This window comes from Triturus cristatus, chromosome 7, assembly GCF_964204655.1.
Source record: "Triturus cristatus chromosome 7, aTriCri1.1, whole genome shotgun sequence".
In the NCBI taxonomy this organism is placed as follows: Eukaryota; Metazoa; Chordata; class Amphibia; order Caudata; family Salamandridae; genus Triturus; species Triturus cristatus.
This window is the reverse complement of record NC_140590.1, coordinates 442,834,146-442,848,051: the sequence shown is the minus strand read 5'-3', so window position 1 is coordinate 442,848,051 and position 13,906 is coordinate 442,834,146.

Genomic DNA, 13,906 nt, shown 5'->3' with positions numbered 1-13,906 from the left:
CAGGTTGCTGTGGGGAAGCGGGCACACTGCACGCGATGAGCAGTCGCTGGCCTCATTGTCAGTGTGGTGTCCACATCCTGGTGGACACTGGCTAATTACAGTTACAATAGGGCTGGCGGAATGACGACTGTCTACATACACTTGCCATCAGTATCAGCAGAGGCCTCAAGTGACCATTTGCTCATTTATTTATAACCTCTAGCTATGCCCGGCCCTCAGCTTGCATGCTGTAAGAAAATATTGTAGAGTCCGGGTATCACTCCACAGCAGGGAGAACTCATTGAAGTATAATATCCTGTTTGATATACTTTGTGTGTCCTGTTGCATAGGTGTTTTCTCCTTGGTCTACAGCGTTCTTTCTGTTCACACTGTTGGTGGTGTATGTAGAGGCCAGCAATGTGCAGTTGGTAACCGATATTTAAGCCTTAGCCAGGGCCACTGGAATTATACGATTGTGAGGCTGTTGCGGTTTTTGCATGATTATAGATTTGCAGTTTTTGCCCCCGAACTCATCATCTGCTGCATAATCTGCCGATTTTAACAAATAAAGTCGTTTCAAGCTCAAAAGGTTCAAAAGTTACTAAAAAGGCAACAGTGCATGTTGCTGCACAGTGGAAGGACCTTTGCAAAGCTGGACTGGTAACCTTTCTGTTGCTTACTGGCATATTTGGGTGTTCAATTGGTACTAACTTAATGCAGACAGCTCCTAAGTGCTCCTAAGTTTAGAAATTATAAAATAATGAAGTAATACTATTACAAAATGTGCCGCATTATGCTGCATGGTTTGCCTTTTCTTGCTACATACATTTCTCAACTCTGCCGCATAATTTAGCCCTCTCCTGCAGCATAAATCCAGTGCCCCTGGCCTTGGCACACTTGTGTCCTGTGAGATAAAAGTAAATAAGAATCATTTCCTAGCGTAACTTTAATATATTCATCTCAAAGATATAAAATAGCCTTGTTGTAGTGATGGGTGTCAGTAAATGGTGCCCCGACTGCACAATAGGGATTGCAGAGCCACAAGTTAAATTTCAAGCTCTCAGAAATGAGATGCTTCATCTCTCAACATGTACTTCCGCTCACCGAAATGCCGAGATGCCAGGGGAAGCGGAAGTGGCATTGAGATTCCTCTGATCCTAATGACATTCCAGTAAATGACATCAAAGTGTCTCTAATCCCCCGTAACATATAACAAGAAGTGGTGACTAGTCTTTTGACCTTGATCATCACAAAAAGGTACTCAACTTAAGGTAATAATAATCTACAATAAGCGCAATAATAATGAAATTAGTTTGCATGTAACTAAAAAACGTCAATAAAGAAATGCATGAAAAAAAAAAATGAAATTAGTTACTAAAGCAGATTACAACCGAGAGCAGTTAAAACCCATTTATTGTCTAGGGTGCTGCCATGACATGATTGTGATGTGTTAATGATATGCCATCAGCGTCACAATCATTTACCCAAATGCAGCCATCACATGCCAGACACAGACATCATGAGTCCAAGTAAAATGTCTCATAGCCAATTACAAACTCAAATATTGGGGCACAGTCCCGAAGTACTGCCACAAAACCCAAACGCTAAGCTGCAGTCTGATATTCCCATTGAAAAGCTTCAAAGGCCCAGGGAGTGCGCCAAATACACAGGCGCCATCCCATATGGCCTGGTACTGCCTAAGTCCCCTTTTACTTTAAGACCTAAGACCGCCCTTGGATGTAGACTCCCTCCCTCCTCCAAGGCAAGCACTTCAGACCACACTCTTTTGGATTAGGGGGAGTAATCCCCCCCAGTCATATTTATTACATAATTAAAACATTAACTTATTATTTACCTTCGGTACAATTACGCAGAAAGTCCAGATATATTGATAGATACCTGATGTTACTTGGCTAACCTTAACATTTTTCTAGTGCATATCCATTCCTACCGTAATCTAAACATGTATATACTTTACTTTCTGCGTGTCCCTGGTAGAGTCTACAGCAAGGTCAATGACTGGCAGCCCCAGGTCCCGGTAAAACTACAAAGACTCCACCGGAGTAAGATTGCGTAGGGGGTCCAGCTTATCGGACGGATAGGGCCCCCCGTATGCCCTGAGCCTTAACTCCATAACGGGGCGCTGCAATTTTGCATTATTGCGCACTGATGCGTATGCACGTGTGAGGGTGGCCGACCAGCCTACTGTAAAGCATGACTTCATGGCCCCCGTACCCTTTCTAGCCTACCGACTGACTGTAACTGCCCCTGGAGTTCCGTGGTGCTGGCCGCTAAGGACGTAAAACTACGCTTACCAATCATGACTTTACTGCCACAGGCCAGAATAGTTGCCCAAGTATCTGGCCTTCCTTACTACTTACTACTTACTACTTACCCAGAAGGTCATGTCCTGCGCCGTGCGTCCTCCAACCATGCTACGATGTCTTCCATGAAGGCCTGATTTCCTTTATTCGAGAGGTGGACCCCATCCTGTAAAAAGAACTGATCACCCCGAATGTAGCCATGTCCTATTGACTTCAGTTTGGTGGTCCTGAACAACTTCTCAAACTTATTGTTGATCCGCTTTACTGCATGATTCAACGCTCGTACTGACTCACCCCCTCTCCACTGCAACCTTGGAATCATGTGAGACCAGACTATTGTAGCATCGGGGCACTTCTTCGCCAACCATCCCACCTCAGTGAGCAGCTCCTCAATGAGCACCCTCCGCCCCAGTTGTACCAAGTCATTCCCACCTAAAAGCAAAATCCAGACTGCAGGTGGGCCCTTACTTTCTTTTAAAGCACGGTTCACCAGCTCCCTGATTGCCTAATGCGCAATCCACCCTGACCATGATGAAACACTATTTTTGTTTCCAACTGACGCGCCCTGGCCTCATGGGCCCCTGAAAAGAAAGTTTTTAGACGACGGACATAAGAGTGATCCATTATCCAGATTTCTTGTTTTCTTCTTTGCCCAAGAGTAAACTTGGGCCATAACCTGTGTTGTAAGTACGTGAACCGTTGACCGCCGTCCTCTTGAGTGACAAGGTGACATCCTTCCTCCGTGATGGTGAACCGATGCAAGCTTCTCCCCTGAGTCACAGGATGAAGAGACTGCAAATACATCAGGAAACAGAACCAACTGTCAGTGCACTGCCCTACTAATGGTGAAAGCATATGCAGTCGCACATAGCGCTTATAAAAGTTAGAGGACCACCTACCGATCCTTTTAACATGCTCTTCTTTAAAACCCCTGGCCACTGCTTCTGTGGCAGCCCCATTCCTAAAGGAATGAGTCCCAAAGTTAGCTGAATTCAAACCCGCGTTCCGCATAGCCAAACCCATGACCCTCTTGAACTGGAAGACAGTGAGGGGTGAACCATCTACATGTACCAGAAGAGGCCCTGCTGTGGCCCACGTTCGCTGTGCCATGAAGGCCTCCAGTCTGGCCACGGAGCAGCATGTACTACCTACCGCCCTGTGGAGCACTATGCCCTCGCCCCTGCTTTCCTGATCAGTCTTGGACCTTGGTAGGAGATCAGTAGGGAGTCCTTATTTATTTGGACATGACCCACCTGCAGTCCCCCCTGCCAATCTCTTTTGTTTCTTGTCACCAGCTCCCCTACCCTGAAAGCGCCATAAAATGCCATGCAAAATGCTGCTTAAAAAACAGTAGCCACTCCTGCTGAACCACAAACTCGCTGCAGAGCTTCCATCAGTTTCGCTAGTGTGTGCAACCCTATGGGTCTTCTCTCATCGAGCTGTACCCCTTGCAAGCGTTGCCACCTCTTTAAAGCCTTATGCACTATGAAAATGCTTGTTGGATCCCGCCCGCCCTTAATCTTAGCAAACAAGGAAATGGCTGTAATGTGGCGCCTAGCCACCGCCACTGAGCGCCCCATGTCCCTCATGAAACTCAGATAAGCGACCACCGACCCTGGGTCGTGCCAATTTTGTTCCCAACTGCTCCCCAAGAACTGACAATATGACCAGAACGCCCCTTCGTAAGCTCTCCTGGTCCTGGGTGCCAGGCTAGCTGCCACGAGGTCCGATAGTTGGGGGCACCAAGCTGCCAAAGCTGTTCTGGGAAAGGTGTTGGGGTTTCCGTTGCTTCTGGGAGATGGGACCTGAATACCTGCATCTTAAAACAAGACAATGCATCAGCGGCGTGATTTAATATACCCGGCACGTGCTTGGCTCTAAAGAGTAAATTCTGTTTCATACACTGCAATACAATATCTTTTAATAATCGCAGGATCATTTTGCATTTTGCCGTTTGGTTATTAATACACTCCACCACCGCCATGTTATCTGACCAGAATATCACTGACTGATCCCTCAAATGTGCAGGCCAAACGGCCAGTGCCACCAGGATGGGGAAGAGCTCAAGGAAGCTAATGTTACTAGTGATCCCTGAGTCCATCCACTAGTCCGGCCAATGCTGCGCAATCCAGTCTGACCCCAGAATTTCACCGAAGCCTTCGCTACCTGCTGCGTCAGTCATCAACTCTATCTCGGGACTGGATCTGGGCCGGCTGGGCCACACCACCCTACCATTGAAATTGCGCAGAAATGCCTTCCAAATGAGCATGTCCTGCTTAACCTCGCTGGATAGCCTGGTGTTTTGGTGCTTCTCCTTAAGTTCTGACATGGCCTGTGCGATGGTGCGGTAAAAAGGTCGTGCCCTTGGAATTATGCGCAGTGCAAAGTTCAATTGTCTCGCCACCTGCTGTAACTGATGCAGAGTGACCTTTTCTCTAGCAAGGCAGTGTTGTAACGCTGTCCCAAAATTGATCACCTTCTCAGCCGGTAACCTAGACACCCCCTGCACTGAATCCAACTCAATTCCCAGGAATTAGATCTTTGTGCTAGGACCCACTGTCTTACCTGGCGCCAGTGACATGCCGAACTCCTGCATGAGCGCGCAGAACCACACCAATGCTGCACTGCAATCCTCCGATCCTGGCGCCCCCAAGAAGAGGAAATCATCCAGGTAGTGTAACACCCATAGGTGGCCCTTGTCCCTCCTGAACACCCACTCCAAGAAAGAACAAAACTTCTCAAAGTAAGCACAGGAGACTGAACAACCCATTGGCATACACTTGTCTACGTAATACTTCCCCTGGAATTGGAAACCCAACAGGTGAAAATCCAGTGGGTGCACTGGCAGGAGGCAGAACGCTGACTCAATGTCGGACTTCGCTAGCAACGCCCCTTGCCCCAGACTTCTAAGCATGTTCACTTCCTGATCAAAGGATGCATATTTTACACTACACAGTATGTCTGAAATCACCTCATTTAAAGAACTCCCCCTTGGTGCCGATAGATTATGGATCAATCTGAACTCACCCTTTTCCTTTTTGGGAACCACCCCCAGTGGTGAGCAGACAAAGTCTGTCATAGGAACATCGTCAAATAGGCCTGCCACTCTGCCCATCCTGACTTCCTTTTCAATCTTCGCTGCTGCTACACCCTCATTGCTCCAGACTGAAAGTTGGTTCCTGCAATGTGCCACCCCAGTGTAACCCGGTCCCGGGATCCTGATGCCATCCAAAAACCCTTCCCTGATCGTCCTTGCAGCATCTGGGCAATTGTACATGTTCAACCAAGGTATCATGGCACTGATATTTATGGGGGATGTGGCTTTTGCAAGGAGCACTCTCTCATACCTGCTTTTTAACTTCCATCTCTCTGGACTTTTTGAAACACTTGGACTCGGGGTGTGACGTGTTGCCACAAAACCCACAGTTGTGCTTGAACCTACATGTGCCCGCGGCTCTAGTACAGGTTCATCTCTTGAAGTCAAAGCACACACCCTTTTTCCCTGTGCCCCCAGCGTTTCCTGAGGTGCCCACTATGTTCCCTGAGGGGCCTACATGAAAGGGCTGGAACCTAACATTGTCCTGCGCCTGTCCCCGGTGGTTGTCAGATGGACCTTGAACCAAGTGTCTCAAGTGAATGAACATGTCCGTCTGATTCCACCCTAATGATGGATCCTGTGCCTAAGCCCTCCTAAATTCCTTATCGTATTCCTTCCACCCGTTGCCCCCCTGTGTGGCATGATCAGCAGTAATCCTGTTCTGGTAACACGCCATCTCTGACCCCACAGCTGGAAAACGTTCAAGCAGGATTGCCATGTATATAGTAAAAACTTTCACACAATTAGCTAAATTCTCTTCCACCTTATATTTTAGAATTATGCTCGCCCACTCCCTAGGGTGCGTCCACTCTTTGTTTTTCTTCACCTCCTCCCTCTCTGCCTCATCTATTAACAGGGAAAACATGCTAACATATGCCCCCTTCCAGATTTTTTCCTTTATTTCCTGAGAGAAATGCCACCCCAACTGATCCCTAGATGAGCGCAATTCACCTAAGCCCAAAGGTGGCAATGTTTTAGGTATACCTGCTGCTGCTGCTGCGTCAGCCGCCTTTGGAGCTCCTAAATCCACTGGTGCGTCCATGGGTGTCGGACCTCCACCACCACCTACTGGTGCTGCGCCCACAGGCGTTGCACCCTCCGCCGGTACTGCCGGCCCAACAGTCGGCTTAGCCTTCCCCAGCTGTGCCATTATTTGTCTGACCTTCTCCATAGCATCCTCGCCGCTGCCTGGTGCTCCTGCTGGTGGGGACCAATTCCCTATTGGGTCAAGCCACGGGAGTAGTGCCGCCAGATTGGCCACTATGTCTGGCTGGACAGGCGTGACCTCCCCTGGGCCCCCCAATAGAGGATCCGATGGAGCCTGTGGCTGGTCTCCTACCGGCAATGTGGGTGCTGGCGTAAGAGGCTCCCCATTAACCTGCGGGCTTGGCGTGGGGACAGTTGGCTGAGGTATCTCATCCCCAGGGGCTGGTCCTGTGGCACTCTTCGGCCCCATCCCGCCAGACCTGGGCCTACTTCATTTGGGTAAAGGCGCAGAGAAAGTCTTAGGAGGTACTAAAGGTTGCCTGTGCCTCCTGTCCCCCCCATCCGAACCCTCCACCTTCTCCTGTAACCATGTCAATGCCTGCCCCATAACTAGTACTTGTTGCATCAGGGCCTCCAACATAACATCTTTGCGGGAACGTTTCTCATTACGCTTCACCTTAGGAGCCATTGGGTCTAAACCAGTGCTACTGGAGATATTACAGATCACCCTTGCCCATAGGTCTGAGACACTGCCCAAACCCTTACCTGGCAGTAGTAGCAGCCACCAGCCGACCACAGCACCCATGCAACCAGAGCCATGCCCACCAGCTAATCCAGTGGGTCAGGTAAGAAACTCCACCCGCGTGGCTCCCGAAAGCGATGAAGATGCAGGCCTGCCAGTGCTGCCGTCAACAAAACTCCTCGTGGGCAGTCCTGCCTTGATGCCCCCGACAAAATGAGCGTCCGCTTGCAGTGACGGGACCCGCTCTGCTCATACCTCACTGAGATGCCCATTAGTGCCTGGCAAACAGAAGAAAATTGACCAGTACCTAGAAGCTCTATTGGCCCTCAGCAAAACAACCCGCCAGAGTCCTACAGACTAGCCAACTGTACAGCTTTAAATTTCTTAAGCAGTTATGCCAGTGTTCACGAAAAACAGCTGTTTAGACCATAACCGGTGGAAAAAATGATGCTTGTGTGCCCCTTTGCCGTCAAACGCATACAACCGTTGATCAGACCACACATGCGCTGCAAATCACTGCCCGTCTGCCCCCCAGCAAACCCGCTACAACAAAATGCTCACACATGTTAAACACTGCGCGTGCGTTCCCCTGGCAACAGCTGATGTTCCCGAAAATGCTTGTTTGCCCCTTCACCGTCAGCCGCTTACTCACAGCGTACAACAGCTGATCAGACGACACATGCGTTAAAATTGCTGCCCGGCTGCCCCCTAGCAACCAGCAACAACAAAATGCTCCGACACGGTAAGCACTGCGCACGCGTTCACCTGACAACCGCTGTTGTCCCGAGTACTCCCGCTACTGCTCACACGTTCCCCCGATCTCTGGCGAAAGATCGCAACTCCAACAGCTGCGCTCGCCCCGCTGCCCGCTCAGGACTCCAATAGCTTGGACTCAACTCCCAGCCGACGAGAGTTCCCTCCTGAACAGCTTGAGACCGCAGCTCCTCGATCGCCCAACCTGAAAAACAAAGGGAAAAGCAAGTCACGGGCCTCTGATGGCCCGGACCCGTATGCGGGGGAGCGAGAGAACAAGAGACTGATCTTGCTCTTCGAGCCCCCTTTTAATGGGGGGGCGTAGGGCAGACCGGTCAAAACCGACCTGCCCCTACATTGTAGAATCGCGCTGAACCGTAAGCACTAAAGTGCTTCCAGTTCATGCCCCCACCGGGCGTAACCATTGGCTGTTCAGTGAAAAAATATAGCAAATGCAACAACACATCTACAATACTAAGCCTGCTTCATCTCTTACACTCACCTCTTCCCATAGAATCGCACTATGGTGAGCCTTCAAAGGCCAATCACTCCCATTTTTCACTGACGCACTCAGCACCCTCAGTGCCACTTCTTATGAAAATGATATCTTATAATCTACCTTCATCAAAGCAATATCTGAGGATGCCCTCTTACCCCTACTTACCTTTGTGAAAATCTCCCTCAATCAAAGGATCTTCCCTGAGGCTCACAAGACAGGCCAAATCCCCCCACTGCTAAAGAAACCTACACTAGACCCTGATAACCTAACCAACAACTGGGACAGTGTTCACCTACCATTCATCAGCAAGATCATTAAAAAAGCAGTCTATGTATAAGTATATCTTCAAGATCACATCAATACTAACCAACCTTCTGCACTATGAATACTCTCGCTTGCACGTAGACAATGCCCTCTTGACCACAGATTAAGATGACCCCTGCTTTCTGATATCTCTGGACCTCTAAGTAGGGGTGGATGAAATGTTTTCACCAAAAACTTGTCTGTATTTGTCGACTCTGTTTTCTCTTGTAACGCAGAGTTCCAGCCACATTGCTGCATAGTGGGATTTTTACCCATGAGGCTCCAGAAATGCGTGTGAAATTTGGAACCCCTTTGCTCCATTTTCTAATGCAGCAAGTCATGAGCGGTCACAGTCAGAGGGCTGCTTCTTGAGTTGGCTTTGCTGCAGCTCAAGTAGATTTTCTACTTGAGCCACAGGCAAATCAATTCAAATGGCCGCGCTCTCTTGCACACCACATGGTGCAGTTTGTGCTTTTTTCCACACTGCGCACTCTCCTGGTGCTAAATTTCAGCGCAACATGGTGGAACTTCACAGAATCTCGCAGAGTTTTGTAAGTAACTCCATGGAATTCCATGAAGTGAAACTCCACAAGTTCCACCCACCCTTACCTCTCAGCTGCCTATGACACAGCTGACCAACCCACCCCCATACGCACCATAGGTTCTTGAACAGGATTCATCAACAATGTCTTTCACTGCTTCTAGGCACCTCCATGTCACAATAGAGCCCTATCATCTGTGAAGTGCCTAGGGTTCCATTCTGTTTCCTGTCATCTGCAAATTATATATATGGAGCCACTCGGTGCTCCACTCACAGTTAAAAGCATCAAGATTGACCAATTTGCCAATGATAAACAACTCTGCTTAAAGGTCTCCTCTGCTTTAAACATTCAAACATTCAGTGCCTGAAACCCTCCTTGCACATTATCCAGACTTGAAGCTCAGTCCAAGGCAGAATTCCTGTTAATTGGCAAGAACAACAAACAATATACAGTACAAACCTGGCTCAATGACATAAACCTTGGCAGCTTCGAACCCCAACTTTTGTTGAATGGCAAGTCAGCTCCACATGGTAATGGCGTCATCTAAATCAGGAGGAGGATGTCGCACTATAGCCCTTGCAGGACTCTGTGGTCATCCTCCAGCCATCTGGCTACCATTCCCAAAGTCAGCAGGGTTAGAACCAGTGGTAGATTTTTTGCGTACCTGGGTGCCCAAACCTTGAACCAACACCCACTGGCTGTTCGAGCCAAGGTGGAATACTCCTCTTTCAGGAAGCAACTCAAAACCTGAATATTCTGCAACTAAAGTGTTCCTAGCTGTTAAGTCTGAAGGTGCCCTACTAGTGCCAGGACACTCTACGGAGTAGTTACACGCTCTACAAATGCTGTTTCATTTATTCATTCATTCAAGGAACATATTGTCAGAAACACATAAATGGCCTTGACCAGCTCTCTCTTTTAAAGAAAGTCAAATAATTTCTTCAGGTCCACCCTACCAGCCCACAGGGCAGGGTGCAGTGTATTTAAAACATTGGACATATGCTTGTTAGTAAAAAGCTCCAAATGGTGTCACTACTGTGAGGCCTACCTCTCCCATAGGATAACATTGGGATACCGTCTCACATTTAATATGTGATAACTTTTGATTGGGAGCAGATAGGAAAGTCATGTTTGATGTCTGAAGAATTGTAATTTAAAACGCTCTATAATGGTAAGGTTGGATTTTAGAAAGTTTGGCCCTAATGGCAGAACTCGAAAAATAATATTCAATATTAATTTATGTATTTTGATCAACACAAATTGATCTTAACAACAGAGAAAAAGAAAAACACATCACACATAGAAATTGCAAAATAAATTCCATTTATATTTGATAATGCAAACATTTTTTAATTTTATCTCGGTTGCTCCATAAAGTGCATAAAAATGTGCTCATAGAAGTGCACATGTGTGAAGTGACATGAAAGAGAGGGTAGTAAGGAATATCAAAAATACAGAAAACAATAGCCACAGCAGCTCAGACCTGCCACTGTGATAAGCCTGTTTTTGAACGCTTTCTATTACTCAAGATTTATCCATTGCTAGAGATAGGTGGCGCGCCTTCCATAAAGATATGAACATTCAGTCCAGGCTTGGAAACATATGTCAAAATTTTGACCCAACTACTGAGTGAATAAAATTTAACCTTGCATGCGGGTCTTCATCAGGACTAGGGGTGGGCGGAATTGGCGAAATCCACTTTCGCAAATTATCGCGAAAATGTTAAAAATTATCGCAAACACGCGGAAATATCGCGAAGATGCGGAAGTTTTTTTCCCGCATGTTCGCGAGATTTTATGCATGGTTGCGGCTCGCCAACTTACCCATGTGGTTGCTCGCGGGCGCGGCCATCTTGTTTTCAGTTGTCTCGCGGTGCATGATCGCGAGAAGAAAGACGTGATCGCGCGACGCATGACGTCACTGCGGGCGCAAACTGTCGCGAGACAGCGCAAATGGCTAAAAACAATACAACATCTCATGGAGAACGCGAACGGATCAAGAAAACTTGTCGGCGAACGCAGGGATTCAGGTAAGGCGATCGCGCGTGCGCGAGAATGTATTATTTTACAGCGCGAGCAAGAACCAAATTATCGCTAAGCTGCGGAATGCGGAAATTTTGACATTTTCGCGCTTTCAGCGGAACGCGAAAATGTCAAATTATCGCAATTTCCGCGAATGGAACGAAATTTTTGCCCAGGCCTAATCAGGACACAAAAAGGAGAGAGTGGGCAACCTAGACAGGAACAAATATTGACAATTTAAAAAGGGGAGGCTGGAATAAAAATCATTCTCTCTCTCTAAGATAAACACCGACTAACCTTTAGCAGTGCATAAACACGACTGGATGTGGACCATACATGGCCCTAAGGCTCGCAGTCCAGAATTAAATATAACAGAGGAACTAGAGAAAACAATCAATTGCGGCAAGATCAGTCTACATAATGGATAGCGTGATGCCAATTAAGTAAAAAGAAAACGCTTACCTAACTTCACTGTGGTAAAACGTGGAACTAATCAAAAATAGTGACATATAAACTCAATATGTAGAGGTAATCAAAACTGGTCTCGATAGTGCTGCAGATAAAGGAAACTGTAAAAAACCCAACCTTTATACAAAAACTCTACCTTCAAGTTGCTTAGACAATATTAACCAAAGCCTACCCACCCTTTTTCTGACCAACTCTAATACAAGGCCGAGTTGCTAGAGCCCAAAAATGAAGACATCAGGATGGATCTCTGGAATAATACATAATATCAAAAAAGAGCGTCAGACGATTCTGACTGGTGTATCCCTCAACAAACTTACGAGAACAGATGGGCAGTAAAACACACCGCTTATCTCAGTTAATCGCAATGCAGTATCCCTCAGCTTGAATAGCATGAGTGAATAGGCAAGGAGAGAAGACAAAAGCAGATGTGGCAGCGTCGGCGTGCATGTCAAGCTGATCCCGCGTCTTCTGCACGTCATGCTAGTGACCTACTTCATCAATGGCTGCGGCCTGCACTATTATTTTTCGGAAAAATTCAAACCTCAATGGAAACCAGGTAGTAACTCAAATAAAATTGGGAAAAAGAGTCAATTTGCCTCTAAGGTAAGACTGACTGCTTTTGTGCCAAGCTAACAGTGGGTTGAACACAGATTATTTTACTTACTTTTGTGGTCCACCCTGACAAGGATTGTGGCTATTGCTTTTGAAGCACTTGAGCTCTCCTCAACCATGAACCCAATATCTCACACATAACCATCAGGGTCACCCCAACACTGCTCCAATTTAGGAAAGAGTTGAGGACTCACCTCTTTAAAGAACTATTGGAATGTGTGTCCTTTCTGCAGGGTCAGTATTTATTTTGCATTTTGCTGAACCCTATTTTTGCAGGCTATTGAACCGGCTAACCAGGGGAACACTGCTTGTGCTAATCTTTTCATCATGATTAAATTGGTATACACCTTATTGCAAATTTAACATACCTATAAGTTATTATTAAATGACCCAAGGTATACCCAAGGCCTGTAAAATAAACAGCACAAGTGAACTGCAGCACCAACAGTGCCATCCATTACGGTGACCCTTTAAACATGACTGCAGGCCTGCTACCAGTAGCCTGGCTGTGCAGGTTCTAACTGCAAATAAATTCAGCAAGTCAAAAAAGCCCCTTTTAACAGGTCTAAACAGTCCTTTAAAATATTTATGTCAGCCCTCAAGGAGGCCTTATTTCCCATAAAGCAGTGTACATTGAATTGAAAAGAAGGACATGTAAAGGTTTAATCCTTAAACATGTTCTTACAGCAACTAGCCCTTCCAAGCTACTTTCACTGTAGCAGGGCTGGCTTTTCAATTTGAAAACACAGGGATGCAATATTACCTGCTAATACTGTATCTCATAAATGGGAGTAGCTAGAAAATAATTAAACATCTATTTTATTAGTCATTACAAATCCAATTCAATGGTGCAGTTGGATTTCTTCCAAACATTATGGCAAAGTATCTTTGAGAAAGTTACCTTTGCCCTGCCCGAAGTCCCTGGAAGCTAAATTTGCATTTTGTTCTTCCACTTCAGCCAACAAGTAGTTATTTAAATAGGTGTGAATTAGGTTTAAACTTGCTCGCCAGAGCAAAAAGAAACTAACCTGATTGGGCAGAGATGACCCATCTGAACCTGACACAATATGCAGGAGGGCTGGGAGGAGTCTTTTTGACATTAAAGTGTCAAGTCCTGCTTGAATATTACATCCTGTTTGTGTGGTCTGCCGGGGATTTTCACTTGAAACTTGGGGTGCACTTCCACTTTCACAGGTAAATTTTAGCTGACACTTGCACAGGGTCCTTTTTCGTCCCCCCATCCAGTTAGGCTCCAATCACAGTGGGTCTCTTTTTGACATTGCAGTGTCACAGGCTGTTTGTCAGGTCTGCTAGGTTTACATATAACTTGTGGGTTACAGCTCAAAAGATGAAGGCAGGATGTCAAAAACAATCCTTGTGTGTCTCATGTGTGGTTGCTGAAAATGTAGGTTTGCTCTACCATACTTCTGTCTCTGAGGTTCTTGTAAGTACAGGGTCTTCTTCAAACTGGATTTGGGTATTAGATCTGGGAGAACCATAGTACACTCCCTGCGCATACCCCAAGCCTGCAGATCCAAGTTAAGAGTGGTAGAAGGCTTCACCCATATAACAGATCTAA